The sequence below is a fragment of the Balaenoptera musculus genome, chromosome 16 (genome assembly GCF_009873245.2).
Source record: "Balaenoptera musculus isolate JJ_BM4_2016_0621 chromosome 16, mBalMus1.pri.v3, whole genome shotgun sequence".
In the NCBI taxonomy this organism is placed as follows: domain Eukaryota; kingdom Metazoa; phylum Chordata; class Mammalia; order Artiodactyla; family Balaenopteridae; genus Balaenoptera; species Balaenoptera musculus.
This window is the reverse complement of record NC_045800.1, coordinates 13,795,252-13,817,748: the sequence shown is the minus strand read 5'-3', so window position 1 is coordinate 13,817,748 and position 22,497 is coordinate 13,795,252.

The following is a 22,497-nucleotide window of genomic DNA, read 5'->3' as shown; positions in this document are numbered from 1 at the left end:
AGTTCAATAGAGACTGTATGGCCCACAAAGCCTAAAATATTTACTCTCTGGCCCTTTACAGAAAATGTTTGCCAAAACCCGAAGTAGGTAACCAATTAACGTATGTTTCCTTTCCTTTATTGAGTGAGATCACTTCAAGTTGAGTGAACTACATTTTTTTTTAAGTTTTTAAGAGCCAAGTACCATGCTATTAACACGCATCCCTATATACCCAGCCTGCATAAAATAAGATCTGTATGTAATACGTATCAGTGGAAAGAGACACAAGAAGAGCCGGGCACAGCTCTGAGGCACAGGCTGGAGGATTCGATTATGCTTATCTCCAGGGCATGGGGCTCAATGGCTGCCATTCATTTAGCTAGGGCATTTCTTCCAGGTCAGGGAAGAGCTTCTTGAAGAAATGATATCTGAGCTGAAATCTAGAGATTGAGTTAGCTAGGCAGGGAATTTCCTGGCGATCCAGTGGTTAGGACTCTGAGCTTCCACTGCAGGGGGCACACGTTCGATCCCTGGTCAGGGAACTAATCCTGCATGCCGTGCGGCACAGCCAAAAAAATAAAAAATAAAACGAAATAAATAAATACAAAGAAAAAGAGCTAGGCAAAAATGGAGGGAATAAGTATTTGAGTAAGCAGAAACAGCTTATCAAAGATTTTGAGGTGGGACAGATCTTTTGAAGCAGCTAGCGTGCCTGAAGCATAGTGAACAATATAGAAAAAGGTAAAAATGAGGTGGGGAGTGGGGTAGGTAGTCAGGATGGAGTCCCATCATGGAGGACCTTGTGGGTCTCAGTAAAAACTTTGGATTTTAGACTAAGACCTAAGTGAGTTAAGAAACCACTGAAGGATTTTAAATGACATAATCTAATTTATATTTTAAGATCACTTTGGTATTTGCATAATGATTAAATGACTAGATGGGAAAGAGTTGAAATAGGAAACCTCCATGACTGAGAACCGGCTAAAATCCAGGTCTCCTAATTTTCAGTTAATTTTATTTTCACTATATTGGGCTATTCTGGAGAAAGCAGCTCACATAACATTGTATCTGGGTCTTTTCCAAGCTTTGATTAGTTAATCTGGAAGGAGCTTCAGGGATAGCAGCTACATGGACCAGTAGTCTGGGTGTGAAGACTTAAAGGACAAGGTGATAAACAAAAGCTCTTCTGTTGTAAGTCTCAGGAAATTAGCTAAATTGGAGAAATATAGTTCAGGTGCCCAAGGAATAAGAGAACAGCTATAGAATGAAGAGCCAGAACGCTGGCCTAAAAAAACCAACATATGATTGCACCTAGGATGAAAAAGGCAGGCCAATAAAATGTCTCAATTTTTAATTCTGAGAAACAAGTGAAGAAATTTCAAGTGGCCGAGAGAGCTAACTTATTCTCTGTGGTCCCAAGAGGATAGAGCAGGGCCAATGGGTAAAAGAAAACTAATGGAAGACACGTTTTTATCTTGCCACGAGGCAGAACTTTCTAACACAAAGCTGCCCAAAAAGAGAACCACCTGATCCTGACCGGCTGATTCGAGTCACTTCCTAACCGGTATACTATACTAAGTACTAGAGTAAGCTCCCCATCACTAAATGCTTTTGGACCATTTGGCTGAATTAGAGGACTACAAAAGTGCCTTCCAACAGGAGAACGGAGGGTTGCCACAAAACCTGAAAGTGTCTATGCGTTAAAGTATACCTTTCTTCTCCTCCCAATTATAAAAAAACAACTATTTTTAAATGGTAGAAGTAAAGCCAACAAGAAAGTTAAACTTTTGCCCCTTTTCACAGTGAAAACATTTTCTGAAAAATGACCCATCTACAAAGCAAGACTAGGAAGCTGACTTTCCCACCTCCAGCTAAGGCACAGACACTGCTGTGTCCTAAGGAATAGGATGACCTGCTGTCTGCTCTAATCAGAGCACCTAGTGTGACAGAGGAACACCCAAGGGGCTTACATTTCAAACAGGACAGTAATACAGCTGTCCTTTCAGATTCCTGTGAATCAAATCTCAGATACCAAGGTATTTCAAATACTTTGAGTCTCAGGCAGAGATCAAGATTAATTCTTTATTAGGCTCTACAAAGACTTAGGCATTGCTACTCAAATCTTACACGCTAAAATTAATTCAGTCCAAATGTTCAGGGACTCATTTTCCTCTCACTTCAAATACCTGAGGAAATGGGCTGCCAGTGAAAAGCCTTGCATTGTTAGAAAATCCAAACCACGACATGCTTCCTGGGATCTGAAAATTAGCAGGAGCTCACCCTCCAGCTTCCTGTCCTAGTGTTTTCTTGCTTTTTTTTCCTCTCAAACAAGTGGATCTAGTTACATTTGTTTCACCTCTCAGATATTTCGGCAATTTTCCTTTCTGAACAGAAGAATTCAGTTCCTTTCTTAACAGTCCAAGCAGGAAAGGCAGGTGAAAAAGTTAACTGAAAAACACTAACAGTGCCGGTACCATAATTACCCAAGGAATATAAAGCTCTATTCTCTCAGTGATGAAAAAGGGGAATTACACATGTAACTTCCATTAACATTAATGGGACTTACCTACATAAATCCCTTAAGCGTCAGCGGGAAGAATGGACTCAGCATAACTATTAGCCCGGCACCTTTACTCTTTCAGTCATTTCTATTATATGATTAAAAGGCAAAGAGACGGGTGCTCTGCAAACCAGAACCAGATGAAGCTTCACTCCACAGAATTTACTGTCAACTTCTTCTTCAGGTCCATTTCGCTAGAATGGCTGTAAAAACTGAGGCCTTTATTTCAGTTTCTTGCCTTTTTCATATTTGACCTGATGGAAACAGAACTTAATATGCCACACAGTTTTTCACATGAGTTTTCCCTTACTGGTTATGGGTTTTAGAGCTACTGTTTCTGCCCTAGAATGCAATTATCAGCAAACCATGCTGAAAAATAATTCTTAGCTAGATATATTGCTGAGCAACAGCTTAATGGGGGAAGACACTCTTGTACCCAAATCATTAAGACACAAAGCAGAAGGTGAGGAGTATTACTGTGGAAGCACAAGTTTAAAATGCTGAGGAAGGAAACAAATCTTAATGGGGATGAAAGGGAAATGTTATGAAAGAGGTGGTATTTGAACTGGGCCTTGAAGGCCAAGTAAAATAATCTCCAACACAACCTCAGGACCAGACACAAATACAGGAAACTCTTAAAGAGCAAACAAGGAGGCACAAAATAATAGTAAAGATGGTGGGTTTGGTGCCAGATAAGCCTGGGTTTGACTTCTGGTTCTGACTAGCTGTGTAACCACACCAAGCCTCAGTTTCCTCATCTACAAAATGTGAATAATAACACCTACCTCATAAGGTTATTGAGAAAAGTAAATAAGGCAATTGTGGAGTTTACTAAAGTCTCAGCCCTGCATCTGGTAGTATTAATTCACCATTCATTTGTTACTATTACCATTACAAGTATTCGTCTTGAATAGCCTCCAAATTATTTAGCATTAATAGCTTCCACAGTAAAAGTCTGATATGTCTGATTATTCCTAGGAATTACATGAGTTGGATTAGATTCCGACTAGGCTGATCCTCCCTCCCTTCAACATGCACTCTTCGAGCCCCACCACCACTTTGATCACCACACATCACATCACACCTTACCTGAAATGCACAACGCTCCTCACAACAAATCCTCCCTCACATCCCAGATCCACATCCCCCGCCCAGAAATCTGTCCTGGACCACCTGAACCAAAGGGATCTCCAAAACCATAAAACTAATCTGGTGAAAATCCTATTAGGTAAGTAGATTAGGAATTCTTACTCTTATTTATAGGTGAAGTAACCAAGGTCCAGAAAGGTCAAATGATTTGCCCACAGTCACGTGGCTAGTATTTGGCAGAGCCAGGACTAGAATCTCGGTCTTTTGATTCCTAGTCCCATTTCTCATAACCACAGGACCTTAGTCGAACTTAGTCCAATGATGAAGCCACCACGATTATAGTATATTTTTAAAACAAGGTGAGAACCACCACACATGGGATTGATTTTCAGGTTTTTTTGCCTTGGGCTTATGACCATAAAATGATCATGGTTTTAAAACACCAGATCAACTAAATTAAATAACAAAACAGTTCTAATGATGTCCTACATTGAGACCAGAACCACTGAGGGACAGCAGAAACAGAGCCATCCCTAGGACTCTACACCTTGTGCAATCTTCCCAGGCACAAACCTTTAAGATCAACAAGCAGGAAGACAGCTGGGGGTAGAAACAGAAAAATCAGCTGCTATAGGATACAATTTAGGCTCCCTAGAGTGACATTCAAAACCAAAGAAAAGTTCCCAGCTACCTTTCAAACCTCACTTCTACTACTCCCTTACTTACAATTTGGGGCGGGGGGGTGGCCATGAGTCAAGAGGTTAAAGAATTATATATTACCATGGATACAAATCTATTAAATTAGTGGATGTTAGAAAAGTGACACTAATAGGGTGAGGGAAGTACAGAGGTGAGAAAAGCTTGACTTTGTATAGACATGGGTTCATATTCTGGCTCTACAAATTTTTCACTGTAGTATATTAATACCTTGGGCAAATTATTTAATACGAGCCTCATTTTTCTCACCTGTGTGTGTGTGTGCCATCTCCCTCAGAGATTCTCAAAGTGGTCCCTGGACCAGAGGCATCATCACCACCTAGGAACTTGAAAGAAATATAAAACCTCAGACCACACTGAAAGACCTAGAGAATGAGAACTCTATACTCTGGTGCTGGGCCCAGCAATATGTGTTATTACAAGCTCTCCTGTACATTGTAATCATCCGGACAGCCTTTTACAAATACTGATGTCTTGCTCCCATTCCCAGAGATTCTGATATAATTAGTCTGAGGCATGGGTCTCCTATTTCTAAAGACCACCCCCAACCACTGCTCCAGATGACTCTAAGGTGTAGTCAAGGTTGAGAACCCTTTCCTTAGAGGGTTGTTGTAAGGGTTAACTGATTTAAAATATCTTCAGCAATTAGCACAATGCCTTGGGTTAACTGATTTTAAATATCTTCAGCAATTAGCACAACACCGTAAACACACAATCCATGCAAGTGTCCCTCAATAGAAAATATCTATTTCATAGTGTTTTTGTTAAAATTTCAGATCAGAAGGAAATCAACCAAAACATTAACAGTAATTTTCCCTGAGTGATGGGAGTATGGGCGATTTTTTTAATTTTTCTTTTTTATACTTTTCCAAAATTTCCAAAAGCATTAACATGTATTACATTTATAATCACAAAATTAATGAAGCTAAATTTTAATAGAGAAAAGAATCTTTCTTCTGAGGCTCTTACTTTATAAACATGCTCCTATAATTATCCTGTCTCTGTCAATTAATCAACAGGGAAATTACATTATTTTCACTTTACAGATGGAAAAACTGAATCAGAAGTAGAGTCTACCTGAGTTTATACAGGATTCTGATGATAGTTAAGGTCAAAATAACTAATATTAATGATCACAACTAATTTCTCTTTTCTGGAACACCTCTCACATCCCTTGGAGAACAGTATTGTCTCAGTATGACATAAGATGTGGAACTGGAGGCATCAGTGCTGTTCAATTCCATTTGATCCCTAAGAACTACCTTGAGTCTCCACCACCACTTCCAATGGTCCATGTAAACCATCCCCACTTCAAAAACAATCCTAGCCACTGCTCTCACACATTGCTGCCCCAATCGAAGAGGTGATCACTACTATGCAACTTGGATTTGTAAGGACCACTGCAAAAACATGGGGTCATGGAAAAATCAGGCAGGAAGTCTGATTTTTTTTTTGTAGTCCCAGCTCTCAGATATGAATAGCAAAGTAGCAACAGCTATTATTTATGCACTGTTTACTATGTCCTAGGCACCAGGTTCAGCATTTTACAAGCATTTACAAAATGGGTCTAGATTAGAGCAGTGGTTCTCAAACTTGAGAGCATCAAAATCACCTGGAGGGCTTGCTAAAACACAGATTACTAACCCGCAGCCCCAGGAGTTCTGATTCAGCAGGTTTGGGATGAGACCTAAGAATATGCATTTCCAACAAGTTCCCTGGTAATGCTGAAGCTACAACTCAACCACACTTTGAGGACCAGTGGATTAGATCATCTGGGTACTTTATAGCTCTGATACTCTGTCTGAACTCAAACCCCAATTCACATCCTAAGGCCGCACACTGAGACTTAGAATTGAACCCTTATCTACGAAACGGAAACAGACTCACGGACAGAGAACAGACTTGTGGTTGCCAAGGGGGAGGGGGTTGGGGGAGAGATGGAGAGGGAGGTTGGGATTAGCAGATGTAAGCTATTATATACAGAATGGATAAACAACATGGTCCTACTGTATAGCACAGGGAGCTATATTAATATCTTATGATAAACCATAATGGAAAGAATATTTTAAAAAGAATGTATATATATGTATAACTGAATCACTTTGCTATATAGCAGAAATTAATATTGTAAATCAACTATACTTCAATAAAAATAGATAGAAAGAAAGAAAGAAAAAGAAAGAAAGAAAGAAAGAAAGAAAGAAAGAAAGAAAGAGAAAGGCAGACCTGAACCCTGAAAATTTTCAATGTACTTGTCACAATCCCCCATGACCTCCATCTGGTCCAAATGAAAGGTTTCTCTTTAAATGTGAATCCAGCAAAGTCAATGCAAGGGCACCTGAGGCATCTGTGGTGACCCTCTGCAGTGGGGAAGGCACAAACCAAGTCCCAGCTCCCCAAGCACATAGCAATTTTCTTAATAATAAATTCCTGATCATCAGAAGCAGGGCCACCAGTCAATCAGAGACACATTCAACAAAGCACCCTAGCCCTTCATTAATGTCTGTCTTTGCACACTACACAAAGGCTGATATTGTACATTAGAGCCTTTTCCTCCCACCACAGAGGGCCTGGCCTGCTATGATAAGAAAAGAAAGCACAATACTAAAATGTATCAGGACCTTACAGTGCTTTAAAATTTACAAAGCATTACCAAACCCATACTTTCATTAAGGTTTCATAACAATACTCTGAAGTAGGTATTATTACTGTTTTATAGCTGAGGCAACAAAGGCTCAGATAGGCTTGATGATCTGGCTAAAGCCCCCCAGTTAATGAGAAACAGAACCGGAACTAGAACCCAGTTCTCCTGCCTCCCAGCCTAGGCATACTTCCACCGCCTCTTGATCCAAATTAGGGAGAAGTTCAAATTAAAATTTATCTTCCTGACTCCCTTCTTCCTTAGCATATTAGCAAGAAGGAATCATTATGGGTAACTACACGAAGAACTCTAATTGCAGGTCTCTGAAAATGGAGAAGTTTAATTACATAGTTACGTATGTGATTTATCAACCAGTTTTGATCATTGACAATTCTCTTTGAAGAATTCTTTTCCTCTAAAAATTAAAATAATATATTTTAAAATCTGCCCTGGAATGCTTTGTTTTCATTCAAATAAAGAGATGACTATTTCTTATAAGTGTCATGATTTCTAGGCAATTGGTCTAATGTCAGACAGGCATTAATTCCTGGTAGATTTATCATGATTAGGTCTGAAACTACAGAGGCTTTATTTAGAACAATAGTCATTTTCTGGACAAAGCGAACTAACAGAAACTTGTCTGAAGTGGAAGGGGGCATTCTTTAAGAAACTCTAAACGTTCCATTCCTAATTCTCTTGGGCAGGACTCTCCTCCAAATACCACCCATCTTGAATGATGCTGGCACAAATTTGGTTTTGCCCTAGGGAGGGAAAAGCTGATGGGCCACCATGTCAAAGGACAGAAAATGTCAGAGTTCTCCAGTGCTACTGAGGCAGGCCAAGAATGAGGAATGAGCCTGAGGTTCACAAAAGCAAGGTCAGGGCTTTGAGTCAGGACTGGGTCTCAGGGACTCCGACCAACACCTGAAGCAGTCTGCGACAACACTGCCAATCTGCCTCTGAATCCCCCAAGAGGGTTAGGCGCCTGCTAATCCTTTCCCCCAGGTCCCAAGAGGGCCAGTCTTGACCACCATTGAGACTTCCTTCTGTTTTCTACTTTACCAGGTAACCACAGGCATCACTGGCTCAGAGAAGTTAATTAAAAATAGCACAGCTCATACATGGTAGAATCAAGATTCAAGCACAAGTAGAATCTCATTTATTTAGTCCACAAATACTCAAATTTTCTAAGTGCCAGACACTGAGCTAGGTGATGGGTAGAATAACATGAGCCTTAAAAGTGTCGTCAGGAAATGGAAAAGGGACTGTGGTTGCGGGCTCCGAAGAAAGCAGGGCTGCCAGCAGGAGACAGAACATGGAGGAGATACGAACACCACTCAAATTTCCTTATGTTAAAACTGCTCCTGCATGCAGACAAACTCTGCTGGTACGAAAAGCAGCTTGTCCTGCCTTTTCCCCCTTCTACTACATCCTCCTCAAAGACGACTTGATTTGCCACAGCCCAGGCAGGATTTCCTCCACCTGGGGAGGAAACTATACACTAGGCAAGAAGCAGGCTCTTGGAGAGGTGGGTTGCTCTTCTACACTCCAGAGCTCGCTTTAGAGCAGTCACTTACTAATAGTACCCTATAAAGTGGCAATTTACAAAATAGTACTAATTTAGAGCCTGGTCCTTGAAGAGTTAACACACCTCCCTCCAGAGGTGCCTAACTGACTTCTTGCCAAGACAGTCTAAAAGGAGATCTGTCCAGTGCATTACAATTCTTCCAAGCTGTGCAAGGCTTCTGCTGCCTTCATATGAGGTATCAGAAATGGAGATGCAGTGGCCTGGGGGACAAGGGGACTGGGTTCTAGTACTGGCTCTGCCAGTTGAGTCACTCTATAACGAATCCTTTCCCCTTTCTGTGTGTTGGCGCAACTTTGAAATGAAGGCAGTGGGATTTTAATTTCTAAATATCCTTCCAACTTTGACAATCTAAGACAATTGTTCTTCTCTTTTGGGGTCATAGATTCCTTTGAGAAATCTGCTAAATGATCATCTCCCCACAAAACTATGCCTACAATTCCATGGAAAATTCATGGAATTCCTGAAGTTCAAACTAATATTCTTAGTCCAGTATGGACTTTGAAGTCAGCTAGGTCTGAGATTGAACCCTGGAGATATCCAACCCCCATCCCTCATCCTTTCCCTCCCCCTCTTTCCATGTATAAGTCTCTTACCTTTGGGCTTCATCCAGAAAAATGTCACCAGTGACACCTACCTTGAAATATTGCTGTGAGACTGAGAAATAATTACAGACAAGTGTCTGTCCATACAAGGTGCTTAAAAAAAAAAAAACAAGGTAATGGCACCTGTCATGGGTGCTCAGAGAATGTTAGTTTTCTTTCTTTCCCACAATAACCAGCAGTTATCTGTGCACTTCAGGTGTTCCATAAATGTTGTTTGACTGTCAATACTATCTTAAAATTCCCTTCTCTGTCAAGCTGTTCTGGAGATGGGAGATCTTTCCTCACACTCAACTGGACTATTTCAAGTCTCCAAACATCTCTTTGTGTCCAGTCTCTCCTTCTATATCTCACCCTACTTAGCACTGTCACATTAATCTTCCAAAAATGAACACTTATTGTGACATGCCTCACAGCTCACAAACTTTTAATAATCTGCCATGTTTTTAAGCATTTCACTAATTTCCTCAAGTGAAATAATAATGGCAGCTCACTTTATTGAGCTCTTACTATATGGCAACCACTGATTAAGTGAATACATTATTTCATTTAATCCTCTGAACAGGCCTACAGGCAATTTAGTATATAGAAGGTTACGAGTATAATCTCTAAAGGTTGCTTGAGCTTGACTCTGATTCCACCACTTACTGGCTACATAATCTTGGACAAATCATTTAACCTCTGTGTCCTTCACTTTCTCATGTAGAATGGAGATAGTTATAGAAAATGGTTTATAGAATACCGCAACAAATTGAAGGCAGGAGCAGACATAAGAATCCAATTGTCATCTATAAAGCCAGACATGACCATGATTTGCAAACACATTTTTAAAATGCCATTACTAATTTTTGTTTGTTTGGGATAATATAGTTACTTTTTATAAAATTGTGATTTATTTTAACATGTAATAGGTTTATCATTTTTAAATGAACTAATAAATATATTTTTGAAATGTCTGCCTTTTCATTTCTAGTAAGGTAACTATCAATAGATATAATCCATGTAACTAAAATCTCTTTGGAGTACTCAATATTTTTTAAGAGTGTGAAAGGTTCCTGAAGCAAAAGATATAAGAATCACTAGTGTGAAGTATAAGAAAATGACCGAGGGTAACATTTTGATTTCTCAATCACACTCTCTTAGGAAGATCTTACAATCTTGGCCAAATGTCACATTTGAGCCTGAAAGGACAAAGTTAAAATTGCTGTGTTGAATGTCATTGGAGATTCCTGTGGGTGGTGGTAGGGAATCATTAATGGACTTCCTTAAGATCCACAGGAAGTGACTCTCCCTTACAAGCACTCTTTACCAGTGACTCTCTGGTAAACTTCTCAGGGTATGGGAAAAAAAAAAGGAAAGAAAAAGAAAAAGAAAGAAAAAGGAAATGGCTTTATAGAGATATGAAGATCAAAGAAGATGATAGATAGATATAGTTAGATAATTTATATATAAAATTTAGAACGGTGTCAGCCGCATGGCAAGTGCTAAATAGATATGAGCTATAAGAGCTATTTTTATTTTGCTCATTTTACAAATGAGGAAACTAAGGCCCATGTAAGTTATAAAGCAACATTGCCCAAAGCCAGTTACCCCTCCAAAACTGTGTATTGGCAAGCTAGTGTCTTCTCTGATGGTTTGAATTATTTGCCCTTCCTTCAAAGTCTTCCAGAATCTAACTCCAACTTACACTGTTGGGTACTTATACAATTCTTTCTTCCCACCTAAATTTATTCTCCAACTTCTGAATGCTGGGGCGTTTACTTCTCAAAGGCAGACACTGGAATTGTTTAGATCATCAATGTATTTCCAGTACCTATCACTACCTAGGTCAGAGCATATAGAAACAGCTCTGCTCAACAAATTTTTAATATTTGTTAAATAAAATTAAATTACAGCTCCATTTAACCCTCACCATTCATTGGTTTACAATGCCAATTATCTTTTTTATATCTTTCAGCAGTCAATAAATATTTATAGAGCATCTATCATATACCAGGTACCACATTAGACAATGTTTCTTTATATTTCCCATTTTATCTAACATAATACCTACATGCTACCTACTGGGAGCTCAATAGTTGTGTAAAGATTATAAAAGGGAACCATTCTCCTCCTCAGACCACGTAAGAAGGCAATTGCAACAAAACATCACCTAAGAAGTACTCTAGCCAAATATGTCTAATTTCCAGCTCACAGGAAATATGGGGGATTGAGCAATAAGTTAAATGACACCATGAGGAAACAAAAACATGGCGACTGTCCCTTGGCCTTAATACTTCAGGAAGGGCATTTCAAATGGCTTCATGTTTGCATGTTTCAGCGCTGGAGCATAGGAATAGATTCTGCCGTCCACTGTCAGATGTTCATCAGCTACCACAACATCAAGTCTCTTCAGTAGGTCATTCTTTGGTAAGGAAATTACATCCACAAATTCTCTATCTCACAGCTTTGGCTCAGGCCTTAACATTTTCAGAATCATCTCCATTGATAGTTACTGTCGTGATGTGCGTGGTACAATTTGAAAAATCCACAATGCATTTCATTCTATAAGGCAGCTGGCCTAGACTTCCCAAAAGTCAGTATCATGGGGGGAAAAAAGAAATCAGACAACTGTTCTAGATTAAAAGAAACAAAAGTGATATAATAACCAAATACAATGCAGTAACCCAGATTTGATCCTGGATTTAAAAATATACATAAGACATTGTTGGGACAAATTGGGGAAATTTTAATACACAGTGGATTCAGGTAATATTACAAAAATATTATTAATTTTCTTAGATGCGTTAATGGTATTATAGTTGTGTAGAAGAATGTCCTTAGGAGATACATTCTGAGGTGTATAGGGAAGAAGCGTCATGATGTTTGCAACATATTCTCAAATGGTTCGGAGAAGGGCAAAAGGATAGTGAAGTATATAGAGAAAGTGAGAACAATAAAACATGCAAGAAAATGTTTTTTAAAAGGTAGATTTTCATGAGATGACTTATGAAATCAAAGGGACTCAAATATTCTGTCTTAATGAACTAACTTTGAGATTCCAGTCAGTCAATCAGTCAACAAATGTTGAAGTGTATACCATGTATCAGACCTAGGAATAGCAATCCAAACAGTTAAAACAAACTCAAAAGAACAATGAGAACTCTCAATCTTTTGGATATTTTTAAATTTAAGAACAATAATAATTAAAGCACTTTATTACATTTTTAAAAAATAGACAGTTCAGCCAATGCTTCTACCCACTGAGGAAGTGTTAGGAAAGGTAACTGTTCCTTTAACTCTTACAACTCAAGAAAAAAGTAAGAAGTTAATCTGAGTGGTGAGCACTAATATTCATGGAACCACTATGTGGATGCCTTAAAGAGCAGGGGTACTATCCCTCTCCACCTTCTTCTCTCCTTCTCTGCCACTGCCTAGACAGAGAAATTCAATTCCAGGTACGAAACAGGAGAAGACCTTGAGAGTCACTTGCTGCCACTTAAATTTGGAACCCTGTTTGGTGCCTTGTTTTCAGTTGAGTCCAACAAGAAGGGCAGAGTAGTGAGTGACTAGCACCCTGTAACCCCCAATAACTACATAAATGACCTCTGAGCTTAGGGCCAGTCAGCATCTTCCTGCATGCCAAATTATCTCTACCTAATTCTTCCTGTCTGACTGCTGTTTCAAAGGTACCACCAGAGCACTGACTTAAAAGAACTGCTAAGCTTTAGATCTGCATTTGAGAAACATCATTGTGACTGCAATATGGAGAATACGGTGTAGGGAAGGAAAACTAGAGATAAGTTAGGAGACTTTTACAGTAATCTAGGCACTGAGATGATGGTTGCCTAGACTAGACTGGAAATAATGAAGAGAAGTGAATATCCTTTCCTAAGAAATTTAGAAGGTATACTGTAACACTTACTATGGTCCCATTTTCACCGAGTTCTGTGCTGCTTTTTCTCATTCTAGTCATCCAACATTTCTCCCTTCTGAGAAACAGCTGGCTGATCCAGGAGATTGGCTCCTGGATCACAATCACAATATTGAAACCACAGAGCTATGAGCTACCTGTCTCTGGCTGAGGTTTCCATGGTCTTGGAGAAGGTAGGACAGCAGCTTTAACTAAACAACAAGAAGAACAGAGCATTTCATATTAAAATTCAGTAGTTATTGCTCCTCTTGGAAACAGTTATCTCTACACTATAGAGAAAGAAAGAAAGCTCATTTCATTCTTCAATAAATCTCAACTACGCTGTTTTTCACAAGGTGCCAAGACTCATCTTAAAAAACTAAGAAATGACTTTCCAATCCACAAAAAAAAAACGATTAGAACTAATAAATGAGTTCATCAAGGTTACAGGATACAAGATAAATATATATACAAGAGGTACAAACTTCTATGTATAAAATAAATAAGCTACAAGGATATAATGTACAGCACAGGGAATATAATCACTATTTTATAATAACTTTAAATGGAGTATATAATCTATAAAATTTTGAATCATTATGTTGTATACCTGCAACTAATATAATACTGTAAATCAACTAATCTCAATTTAAAATAATAATAATAATAAAGAGAGAGAAAAAGAGATTAATATACAAAAGAAACAATTGGACTCCCAGTCCAATCCCATCCACTACCCTGAGGAGACAGGAGACCACCCCTCTGCTACCTCAGCTTTTCTTTTTTCCCCGATGTACTGTACCAGAAGGACTATGAATTGGAAGACACACGGCACAACTAAAGGCCAAAAGGAATAAGTGAAAGTCTGCATCCTGGTCAGTAAGATTTCCACTCCTCTTTCCACACTTAACTGCCAAAAATCTTGACAGCTATCTATGCCTATACTCTCTAGTTAGGAGATTGGAAAATTCTTCTCTGAAAAATCTGACATAAAAGAAAGGACCTGGGCTTCCCTGGTGGCGCAGTGGTTGAGAATCTGCCTGCCAATGCAGGGGACACGGGTTCGAGCCCTGGTCTGGGAAGATCCCACATGCCGCGGAGCAACTAGGCCCGTGAGCCACAACTACTGAGCCTGCGCGTCTGGAGCCTGTGCTCCGCAACAAGAGAGGCCACTTTAGTGAGAGGCCCGTGCACGGCAATGAAGAGTGGCCCCCACTTGCTGCAACTAGAGAAAGCCTTCGCACAGAAACGAAGACCCAACACAGCCAAAATTAAATTAATTAATTAATTTTTTTTAAAAAAAGAAAGGACCTAAAGATACTGATATTCAGTGGTCCCTAACAAAATATCCCCTCCAGATCACCATGTGGTAAATCTCAATATCAACAAGTCCCAGCCATGCACAGAAAGCTTCCAATCAGGTTTTTAGTGTCCTAATATTAAGTATGAGCAATCTAACAGAATAAAAGAGATAGAAGAAACTTCAAACAAATTATCATTAATATTCTCAGAGAGATAAAAGAGAGTGTATTCTTGAAACAATAACAGGATATTACATTTTTTTAAAATTTAGAGCAACACTGTCCAATAGAACTTTCTGTGATGAAATATTCCACATTTGCACTGTCCAATATGGTATGTACCAGCTACATGTGGCCATAGATCACTCAAAATGTAGCTAATAAAACTAAGGAACTGAATTTTAATTATACTTAATTTTAATTTAAGTAGCCACATGTGACTAGTGGATGCCATACTGTATAGCTCAGATTTAGAAAATCGAACACAGTTCTTGGATATTAAAAATGCAATAGCCAAAATGAAAATCTTAGCAGAATGAAATCTTCTACTCTTATATTAGAAGATAAAGTTGGCCAGGCACTGTCCCAAGCACTTTATAACATATTAACTCATCCAAAACGCCAAGTGACAGAAAATAGGAAAGAAAAGATAAGAAAATTACAAGATCAGTCCAGGAGATCCAATATCCAAATAATAAGAATTCCAGGAAAATGGCCAGAGGAAAAGGAGGGAAAGAAATTATCAAAGAAATAATTCAAGATAATTTCCCAGTGAAGGATATGAAAGGCCCACTGAGTACCAGCACAATGGCTATAAAAAGACCTACTTCAAGCACACTTTTCTGAAAGTTCAGAATACCAGGATAAAGAAGAGATCCTAAAAACTTCCAGAGAGAAATAACAATCACATTTAAAAAAAAAAATTACAAGTCAGAAGAGCATTAGATTTAACAGCAACACTGGAGCTTAGAAGGCAATAAAGCAATGTCTTCAAAATTCTGAGAAAAGGCAGTTCCAACCTAGAATTCTATATTCAAGTAAATAATCATGTAAGTGTAAAGGTAGAATAGGGCCACTTTCAGACATGTAAACTCTCAACAACAAAAAATTACGTCCATGTGCCATGTCTCAAGGAGCCACTGAAGGAAGTGCTCTACCAAAACAAGGGCGTAAATCATCAAAGAAGCAGCAGAATCCAGGAAACAGAGCTTCCAACCCAGGAAAAGAGAATGATTCCCAGGATAATAGCAAAGAAAAATGCTAGGAAAACAGCTGTGTCACCAGCTTAGAGAGCCAGCAGTCCCCATTAGAGCTGGACAGAAACACCAAGACAGATGTCTCCAAAAATAAGGAACTGGGAGAATATTTGATGCATATGAGCTAACTGGAAGATTTACACTCATGGCAGACTTTGAATTCGTGACTAGTACACAGAGAACCAATTAAACAAAAAATGTTTAAAAAACAATTACCTCCAGAGAAAACAAAAGTTGTACCCAAAAAAATGGATTCATAATATATAAACAGCTCCACTATGAATAGGGTTTATATTGCCATAATAATGTAAATACTAAATGTTGGTCTAGCCCCCGCAAAAAGTTAAACTAAACTGTGAGTATTGGAGGAGAGGAACTATGGACATATAAAGGAGATGAAGGGGAGGAATTAAGAAGTAAAAGAAAACATTCAAAAAAATTTAAGGTGGTTACAGCTTGAGAATGAGGGCAGCGGACTGTTCTTTTACAAAAAGCCTTGACATTTTAACTTTTTATCACTTTGAAAATAAATATAAATCTGTTTAGTTTTAAAAGAGATCCTAAATGATCTATAAGATTAATAATCAATCCAGAAAAGAGAAGAAACAAACTATGTTTTTGCAGTACCTTCAGGGAATTTATGTTGTATGCAGTTTCAACACCAATTACTTGAGAAGTTAGCACACAGAAGAGTCTCAGACGGATCATATCCAGTAGCAGACATTAAATTACCCAGACTAACTTTCAAAAACTGTGAGTGGGAATATAAATTCGCTTAACCTTTGGGCAGTATCATTAAACTTATTAAAATACATATTGTTTGACCCAATAATTCTACTTTCAGAAATACCAGTATAGGTGCAGAGACACAAGAATGTTCTCAGAAATATATTTGTAAAGGCAAAAAAAAAAAAAGGAGGAATACAAATTTCCATCAATAAGTGAATGGCTAAGCAAACTATGATACATCCACACTATAAAATTTAGAGAGGTTAATAAAATAGGCCTATAAGCAGTGACATAACAGGATCTCAAAGATATACTGTTAAATGAAAAGAAAGTCACAAAACAGTCTGTATAATATGAACCTATTTATGTCAAGGGAAAACAAGAATCTTAACAAAATGTATGAGTGAGTGTGTGTGTATGTGTGCATACGTGTTTGTAAAAATACATTAAAAAAATGCTCTGGAGACACCAAACTGTTGAAAGTGTGTCCTCTGTTCTACCAACCTGCAAAGAGGATTCTCCTACTCTATGTCACGTACTCCACATCCAACATCTCAGTGAATTTTCACAAAAATTAGTTATATAATTTTGCCCAGGTGAAAATCTAGTCAGAAGTTGATGCTTATTAGGACCTAAAGACAAGGTTTTGTTCAAAATGGAAAGAGGCTAATTAATATTTGTTGAGTTCATAGTTGGGCACTATGTTAAACACTTTACATCTAGGTTGAAAAAGTAATATATTTCTATTTTATAGATGAGTATTCTGATTGAAAGGGGTTGAGTAATTTGTCTAAGTTCACATGGCTAAATGAAAGACGGAGATGGAATTCAAAGCCCAAGTTTTCTTACTATGGCCAGATTGTGGGGGGTCTATGTGATGACTGGGATACCTGCTGCAGGACCTTGCCCTGAGTTACTTGGAATCAGCTCCCCACTCTGCCATGACCTTCCAGGCTAAGAAAACCTACTGAGCCAAAACTGGACCCAACTCCTTACTCAGAACCTAGAGAAGCAGCCTGACCACAGAGTCACTTGTATTTGTCTCAAAATTACAAAAACATCTCCTATGGCTATAGCAGACATCACTAAGGATTGGCACACTTTTCCAACTGAGTTTTGATGAGGCCTTAGAATCCTCTGCAACTTAGTATGGCAGGCAGCCACCATCAATCAATCAGAGTTAGAACCAGAGTTGAAACTTATTTGCCACCTTCCTTTTTTTTTTTCTTGGTTTGTTTGTTTTTTCCTTTTTTGGGGGGGGTATGTTCATTTTGCAGTCAACCATACCTGTCATTTTATTTTTTATTATTTATTTATTGGCCATGCTGCACGGCATGTGGGATCTTAGTTCCCCAACCAGGGATCGAACCCGTGGCCCCTGCATTGGAAGCACAGAGTCTTAACCACTGGACCTCCAGGGAAGTCCCCCTTGCCACCCTCCCTCTTGTCTCTGAACAGAGATGTTCATAGGAAGATCAGGAAAAGAATCTAAAAATGAAATAATGCTTTTGTTTAGAAAGGAGTGCTGGTGTCAGTGCATTAACTTACCCCTAGCCTCCATCACTGATGAGATCAAGAACATTAACGCCTACCTACCTTCCATTATCAACACCTGTAGCCTAATTTCAGCTCTCACTACCTAACTTCAAGATTCACTAACATTTCTCCTCTGTCTGCAACTGCATGATCCAGGAACTCAACTTTCCTCCCATTGCTGCCCTACCAAAAACCTCCCGTTTGCCTATAGAATGAAGATATTTAGCTTGGTATTCAAGACCTTTCTTAATCAGGCTACTTTTCTAGCCTCATCTTTCACCTCTACTCAAGGCGTGCTCCCGCCCCACCTCCTTTCACTCCATTTCATTTTATTCCCTCTCCCCTCCCATTCCTCCCCCCTCTGGGCTTGCTCTCCATAGCATCAACTGACATCTGGGATGGAAACATTAAACTTGCATTTAGCTCTTCCCTGGAATGGACAAAGTCTGACCCTAAGTCAAATGGGCTAGATGAACTTCCCTACTGACCACCTATTTAACCGATGGCAGTCTTACTAACAAATGAGAAAAAAGGAAAACAAAGCAAAACCCAGACACTCACCGTTAGGCATCTTTAGCAAACTCCTCGTTCCTGCTTCTCTCCTTCCAAGAGGGAGTGGGCCCACGACTCGGGCCCAGCCTGTGTTGCTGCTCAGAACCCAGAGCGTTGGTCTGGAGGATGGAAAGAAAGATGGCGTCTGGCCTACCTCCCTCTCCTTTCCCACGAGCTGAGCAGCTGGGTGGAGGCGGGGGCTCCAGGGGTGGCGGCCGCACCTCCTCATGCCAGTTCCTGCTGCTCCACAGACCTGGTCACTGCTGACCTGTTCAGAGCCCGACCTCCGAGGAGGGCGTTTCCATTCATTATTTCTGCCCATGCTGAGCAACAGGGCGCCACGGTCAGGCTCAGCTGAGGTCAAGGCCTGGAGCCAAAGCTTCAAACCAGGTCCAACTCTCCACTTTCCTGGCAGCTGGCACCGCACGCGAGTGCGTCCTAGGCTCGTCGACTGGCAAGAGCAGCAAGGGGTGAGGAGTGAGACGTGAGGTCTTGGAGGAGAGACAAGAAGCCCAGGGACGCGGGAAGTCCTTCACGCCCTCCTGCCGCGGAAGAGCGGCGCCTAGTTCTTACGCAGACTCGCGCGGAGGGCGCATGCTCCGTGATTTTCCCGCCCTCCGGCCCTCAGGCCTTCCGGTCCAAAGCCTCCCCCGGAACTCGGAGCTGCCACCTCAGCCTTGAGGCCAGCTCTGCCCCAGCCCCTTCTTGGGTTCAAGTTCCTCATCTCATTCCCTTCCTGACTCAAGGAAAATAGTTTCAAATTTGAATAGTTCCCGTCACTTCCATTTGATTACTAAGATCTGGTGATTTTACCTCAGAAAATACCTTGAACCCATCCTCTCTTCTCCATTTCTTTTGCTACTGCACCAGCTGACACCACCACCACCGTCATCCTCTTGTCCCTTTTGCTGTGAACTCACCGACTGACCTCTGCCTCAGAATCTGTGTGCTCCTCTTCCCACACCACCTCCCCTGGGGTCTCCCCCAACTGCCAAAAGAGCTTTCAAAATACAGACCTGCAACTCACAGATATAGAGGACAAACTAGTGGTTGTGGGCAGGGGGTGGGGGGGAATATGGCGGGGTACAAACTACTGGGTGTAAGATAGGCTCAAGGATGTGGTGTACAACACAGGGAATATAGTCAATATTTCATAATAACTGTAAATGGAAAATAAAATTGTATTAAAATCTTTTTAATTAAAAAAATAAATAAAGAGAAAGAAAGGAACAAAATACAGACCTGCAATGATAGAGAAAAGCCATGGGGAAACAGGATAAATAGAACTTCAGGGAGTTGGGAAGATGGGAAGATGGGATGGCCCTTCAAAACTATCCAAAGTTGGAGTGCAGAGGATCAGGCTTATCCCCAGGTCTCCCCGTCATTGGAAGCCACCCTGGGAAATTAGGGATGACCTCAGACAAGGTAGTTCTCTTCAACTGAGGCAACTCCCAAAAAAGACTGACAACTGAGGGCTGTCTGACAACTGACAGCTGAAGGCCGTCCGCCAAGTCATTTAAATAATAATTTATCATTTTTAGTAAAAGTGCTGTTCTTACTGATGGCTGTGGTATCCATTCTAAAGGCAGGGAGAGTAAATTCCATTATGACTGGCTCAACCACAATTCCAAGTCCTTCCCTAAGTGAGGACTTAAGGCCAACCCCCTCACTCTACAGATGGGAAAACTAAGGCCCTGAGAGAGTCTCAGACCATCAGCTACCACATTGACACAGTCTTATAATAAATAGCTAATATTTGAATGTTGATACTAGGTTGTACCAGATGCTTTAATGCCTTATCTAATTAACTACTCATGAAAATTCTATGAGGTAGCTACCATTATTATCTTCATTTGACACATGTAGAAACAGGCTTAAAGCAGGCAGCTGGGTAATTGTCCAAGATTACACAGCTATTAAGTGGTGGATCTAGGATTTGAACCCATGTCACTGTGACTGGAGAGCCCGTTAACTAGTAACCTCTAAGATGAATTACTTTTTCTTAGTGGAGCAAACCATCATCCTGGGCCTTGTGAGATACTGGGGAACGTGTGTGTGTGAGCTGCTGTTATCTCTAGGAATGGATACAACACTACCACATAAAGCACAACATACGTTTTCTGTTTTCAGGGTAAGAAGATAGGCAAATATGCTTCTAGACAGAAAATAAGTTTCATATCAACTAAATAAACCAGAGAATATGAAAGTAATTTTCAGCTTCCATGTCCATTCCATGCCAGTTCCTCTGGGCCTGGTGGCCTTGCTCCTCCCACAGCTCTTATGTCTCTCCAACAGACACCTTCAGTTGCCACCAAGAAAAGAGTGCACCTGAGTGTCTTTCAGTGAATATGGAGGACTCTCCTCCTGCCCCCCCCAAACTCCCAGGTCTAAAGGGGAGCAGCTGGTCCAGCAAGATGGTCCCAGTTAGGTTGATAAAAGACCTTCCCTTAGACCTGAGAAACCACCAAAATCTATCCATCTTCCTCTCCTGCTTCATCAAAGTGAAACCTACTAAAGTAAAAAGACTCTGATATGTAAGGATTTCCCAATATAGAAATAGTGTTAAATTACAATAGTATTATGTGACCCAAGAAACTTGTGTCAGAAAATGTGGATTAATTTGTTTAACAAACATGCATTGTATTCCTACCAAACGCCAGGACCCAGGCCAGATGCTGGAGGTTGCAGGGTCTTGGGAGTTTGCCATTTAGTACAGTAGTTCTCAAATGTTAGTGTGGATAAGAATCACTTGGGAAACTTGTTAATAATGCACACTCCTGAACCCCACCCCCAGAGTTTCTGATTCATCAGGTGGGGCTGAGGTTTAGGAATCTGCATTTCGACTAGTTCCCAAGTGAATCTGTAGCAGGTGGTTTTCATTTGCATCTTGAGAAACCCTGACTTAGTAGACAGTTCTGATCAGGTGTTTGATTTAAGTCACTTAAAATCAGGACTGCAGGAGATTGGAAGATACATGATTTCTAATTCTTTCAAGAAGCCTTAGAAGGACTTCCTGGAGTGGTTTTCTGTGAAAAAAAAAATCACACCAATACGACACCACTTCTTTTCAAACAGGAGAAAGCCATTGTGTCATGACGTGGCCCAAGGGGAGAAGTTGAAAGAGTTTCACTGGAACAATTCAAGAAGTATGGGTGTGTGTGTGTGTAAAAGTTCATTGACAGTATACTTAAGCTTTGTGTACTTTACCATATACATATTTACTATATGAATGTTATTCCTCAATTTAAAAAAATTTTTTTTAGGAAGTGTAAGGTAAAGAGGGTAAGGAGGTTTAAAGATGTCATTCTAGAGGGAAGTAGGGGGAAGGAGTTGGGTACTGGCAGGAAAGAAAACAGGAAGAAGGGAGAAATTCAGACCTCTTGATGAAGGCACCAAGTAAATCCTCAGCAGCTGGTGTAGTAGAAAGAGGCCTGGAAATAGGAGTTGGCAGATGTGGAAGCAAATAGGCTAAAGAGTTCGATTAACCGTGAGCCAGACACTTTGAACACAAAAGGAAGGAACGAAGGAAGGAACGATGGAAGGAAGGGAAAGGGAAGAAAGAAGGGAGTGAGAGAAGGAGAGACAGGAGAGGGAGGGAGAGAAGGAGGAAGAAAAAGAAAGAGGAGGGCCCTGACCCTAGGGGGAGCTTATAGTCTTGTGGCTCTGATTATTGGCCCTTGGCAAGTTATTTGAGGGCTCCAAGTCTGTATGTGGCTCTTTAAAATGAGGCTGGACCTCCTGAAAGTAAGGAGTAATAGAGATGGTGTATGCAAAAGGCTGTAAAGTATAAAGGACCGCTAAATGCTGCTTATTATGAACAGATTCTGGCTCAGAGTTAGGCCAACTGCAAGCATGGATATGAGCACACGTCCGGTTCAGCCCCGGAGTGACTTCCCTCATCTTTGCCACAGCTGACCGCCAGACTCACAGGAGTTTGGTGAGAGGCTTTTTCTTTTTCTCCTCTGCTCTGAGCTAACTTGGATATTGCTCTGTGCAGGCCTGAGCATGAGATTCCCTTCAGTACCCCTACCTCCAGCTGTTCTCCATGACCCCAGAAG